The following is a 5,094-nucleotide window of genomic DNA, read 5'->3' as shown; positions in this document are numbered from 1 at the left end:
TCAATGTCACATTTTCCTGTCATTGACAATATTCAGATGATTCATAGTTTAGTGAAAATAATCATTTCAAGTTTTTCTTATTTAAAGAAACCTTTTATGCAGTATTGGAATACACATTTTAAATTTGTATTTTAAATTTTAACAGCAGACCTAATAGGTTGTGAGTCTTCCAAATAAGTTAAATAATACCTTATAGTCTGCAGGGAAATGTTATAAACATGTCTAGTCCCATGTTTATTTGTTTTTTTATTAACCATAAAGCAATACAATGAGTGGTGTGGGTCACAATTCTCACATTCTTCGTGAAAACTGTTTCAAGGAGAAAGTGTCAGTGTCTTAACAACAATAATAACAATAATACCAAGAAAAAGAAAAGAGACTTAGCCAAAGGATAGGATAGGTACTGGTGTTTGTGTGTAGGACTGGCAACCTGAATTCAATCTCCAGAATCAACAAGGTATAAAAATGGAAACAATTTTTTCAAGGTGTATTCTGATCTTCACACAGGTACTGTGGCAGGCATGTGTGCATCATGCTCTCTCTCTCTCTCTCTCTCTCTCTCTCTGTTCTTCACACTCACAAAGACTATATATATATTTATGTATATATATATATATATATATATATATATGCACACTCACAAATATAGAGAGAATATACAAGAATATATATCATATATTCACATTATATTCTGAAAGCATTTCTTGTAAAATAGTGATATTTCTCATTTCTAACAATTGTGCTCTTATGGCATGTTTTGATAAAACTAAATTTGGTAAATTAAAAGGAAAATACCAAAAGTACTAAATAATAAAAATGTTCAATATCACCGAAAGAATAAAATGATGATATTCTGAATTATATTAACAAATATAAAATAGTATAATTATAGCATTCAATCAAATATTCTATGAAATTAATAAGTCAATTTTCACAACATGAACAACGATGAAGTCAAAGCTAATGATATAGACTGTTGTCAGTAATTTTATTTCAGAAAATAAATAATATGGAAACAATTACTTAATGGAGCCTGTTTGTCAGCATGTTAGGTTCAGCACTTGCTAGAAACAAGGTATTAGTACTGACATAGAGTTAGGCAAAGAACTCTATTTGGTAGAGTAAAAAATCATCCAAGTTAAATTATAATTAGATGCTGGAACTGCAACATTGCACTTTTCCATATATACTGAAGTTTTAATCATGCAATGAATCGTGGTTCCTATTCCAGAGTTTTTCATTTATAGTAGAGTGAAATATTTCAATTTTTAAGTGTCTAGGACCAATAATTCTATATTCAGCAAAATTATCCATCACAAATGAGGAAATAAAGTTTACTAAAGAAGCAATATAGAGCCACTGGGACAGAAGCTTTCAAGTTTGATTAGACAAGATACAGACAACATGAAAGGAGATGGATGAAGAGGAAGCAAGAAAAGTTAAGTGGGGTGAAACATGCAAAACCTGGTAACAGAAGGGAGGAAAGGCAGAGACATTTGAAAAATCACTATGGAAACATACTACTGTGGAAACTTTACTCCTACCCATTACTGGTTGATGTACATATGTGGGATTTTCATTGGGTGTGCAAGGTTTTTCATTGGTTTTCTTCTTGAGTTCTGTAAGTAATAAAAGCTGATTTGTTGCTATATGTGTTTGATTGTGAGGAGTGTACTATATTGAACTACCCTACCCATCTTAGTGCTACTCTTTCCACTTCAAGTAAAAGCTGTCTTAGAGAATGGACCCATTGATGTAAAACACAACACAAAACAAAACAAACAACAAAAAACCCTCAACCTGATCAGAATAAGACAACAATATGTCTACCACAAATTTCCTAAAACAGAGTTACTAAGGATGTTCACATAACAAAGATTTGTACTGTGAGAGGTCTAATGTGCATATCTACCAACAAAACAATAGAATCCTTCCAGTCAAAGGATGATTTTCCTAGACACTTTCTAAGTACCTTTCTCAAGTCCAAACTAGAGGAACAAGCAAAGCAATTGGTAAAAGACACATTTGAAATGCTTACTATTATTGCTTATTTCTTCTAAAGAAAATTCAAATCAACATTTATTTGATCCTTTTATATGTTCATATACATAATTTTCAAAAAAATATATTCAAACATAAAAGCATGTCAAAATTATCTTATTTATGATGCAATTAAATAATCCACATGTTATATTAGAAGAGCTTAAAATACTCAAAATGAAATAAAATTTGCATGAGTAAGTAGTAATCTGACTGTATCTATGTTAAAAAGTTTTGTTTGGCAGTAGGTCACATGGGGATCTACATCAGCCACAAGCATTCTCTCCAATTCCTGTCGAAGGAACAACAATTAGTATAAATTTCATCTTTGATGTGTTCAGGTGTTCTTCTACATCTGGAATTTTTAATTTGGCAACCTGTTTTTTTTTCTTCCTGGAGTGTAATGATCATTTAAGAAGGATGGCTTTGCTCATAATTGGAAAAGCATGGCATTCAAGCAGAAGAATTTAGCTTGGGATGCCTTAGCTTGACACCACGGCAGCGGTAAAGACCATCTCTTCCCAATCCAGAACACCAATTCATCACAAGTTTGACTTTATTGACTTTCATTTTTATCTCATTAAGGATTTTCTCATCAGAAAGTTTGAAACTCTTGTTCATTCTTCCAAGGCAATATAAGCTTGCTTCAGTGTTGTCATAGAAGCTTTTTAGCAGGTCTCTAAGTTAACATTTGTGTAGAATATCCTTGAGATATAGTAGAGTGGCTGCAGGTCATACTGGAATTGAAAGCCGTGCTTGCCTTTGAATATGATATAATTTAGTTTAGTCATTGTTTTTCATGATAGATTTTGTGGTAAATTGTCACCCTTAATATTATTTCTTGCTGTTGAAAGACTCCATGGGTCATGAATTGAATAGCAAGAACCAGACAGTCTGACTCCAGAAAAATAGAAAGCTTTTATGAAAAGATCTCTATTTACTGCAAGGATTTCGACTTCATACATAATAGCTGACTAAATAATACACTCAGCATGAATGACAGAGTTTAATGTTGATACCATATTTCTCTGAATGTACAAAATGATTTTTAAAAAATAATGATTATATTATTTAATAATTAATTTGTGTATACAAAGAAGTAATTGCTTGTGATTCTTGCTTTATAGTTAGGTAAGATCTCAGTCTAATTCCTCTTTGGGATAAGATGTATGAGATATTATACAAATCATAGTAGAAATATCAGAAAACACTTGTTTAGTTCTAATTACTACATGTTATACTAGCTCATAATATTTTGTATGCTAATATATTTACACATAGATTAGCTATTACACTGTCTCAAGCAATATCCATTTTTGGTATTCTGTCTGTAACATGAGTACTTTTAGGAAAAATATTACTCTACTTAAAGATGGTAAAACTTCTATTAAAACATTACTGGAAGTCTGAAATTCTGATTATATAAGAAGATTCTATGAAATGCACTTTAATTTTGAATACACATCAGATTGTAAATTGATAAAATAATAGTGATAAATGAAAACAATTATTTAACACATACACAGTTATATACTATTAGTCTCTTTGTCTGCATTTATAAGTAAGAAGGACTCTATAAGGTGAAGATATTTGTAAACAGCATTCATTACTTCTACATTCTGTCACATAAAGTAGTTGAGATCAGATATTAGTTAAAATATAGTTAGGACAATTAAGAAATATCATAATGCACTATGTATAGGGCACCAACAAAATACCAAAAAATTTATCCCAACAAGTGTAATGTAGTGAGCCACCAAGTGTATTGGGTTCTTTAGAGGAGTAGCAATGAGGGCTGCTTACAGGAATTTAGATAATTCAACAGCAATTGAAGCATAAAACGTCTGCCTTAGCAAAGGGGACAGTTCACAGATGTTGCATTCTTGGATCTCCCTGTACACTTTGCATGCAAAACAGAAATTGTTTTTCACTCTACAACCTTGTGGAGGAGTCTTGTGAACTTTGTGAGTTTCAGGAACATTCTGAGCTCTGTAAGTTTTGTTTAATCCTAAATGTTAATCTCTTTCTAGCATGGATTTCCCTACAGATAAAATTGCAGCGCTTAGGTAGACTATCATGTCATCTGCAAATAATGATAGTTTGACTTCCTCCTTTCCAATTTGTATCCCTTTGACCTCCTTATGTTGTCGAATTGCCCGAGCTAGTACCTCAAGTACAATATTGAAAAGATAAGGAGAAAGGGGGCAGCCTTGTCTGGTCCCTGATTTCAGTGGGATTGCTTCAAGTTTCTCTCCATTTAGTTTGATGCTGGCTACCGGTTTGCTGTATATTGCTTTTACTATGTTTAGGTATGGGCCTTGAATTCCTGTTCTCTCCAAGACTTTAAGCATGAAAGGATGCTGAATTTTGTCAAATGCTTTTTCAGCATCCAATGAAATGACCATGTGGTGTTGTTCTTTGAGTTTGTTTATGTAGTGGATTGTGTTGATGGATTTCCGTATGTTGAACCAACCCTGCATTCCCGGGATAAAGCCTACTTGATCATGGTGGATGATCGTTTTGATGTGTTCTTGGATTCGGCTGGCAAGAATTTTATTGAGTATTTTTGCATCAATGTTCATAAGGGAAATTGGTCTGAAGTTCTCTTTCTTTGTTGGATCTTTGTGTGGCTTTGGTATCAGCGTAATTGTGGCTTCGTAGAAGGAATTGGGTAGTGTTCCTTCTGTTTCTATTTTGTGGAATAGTTTGAAGAGTATTGGTGTTAACTCTTCTTTGAAGGTCTGGTAGAATTCTGCACTGAAGCCATCTTGTCCTGTGCTTTTTTTGGTTGGAAGACTTTCTATGACTCCTTCTATTTCTTTAGGCATTATGGGACTGTTTAGATGGTCTAGTTGGTCCTGATTTAATTTTGGTATTTGGTATCTGTCAGATGCTGGAAAGAACCCAGGTATCCCTCAACAGAAGAGTGGATGCAAAAAATGTGGTATATCTACACAATGGAGTACTATTCAGCCATTAGAAACAATGAATTCATGAAATTCTTAGGCAAATGGATGGAGCTAGAGAACATCATACTAAGTGAGGTAACCCAAG

The sequence above is a fragment of the Apodemus sylvaticus genome, chromosome 4, assembly GCF_947179515.1.
Source record: "Apodemus sylvaticus chromosome 4, mApoSyl1.1, whole genome shotgun sequence".
Taxonomy (NCBI): Eukaryota; Metazoa; Chordata; class Mammalia; order Rodentia; family Muridae; genus Apodemus; species Apodemus sylvaticus.
Note: the sequence above shows the minus strand (reverse complement) of the source record.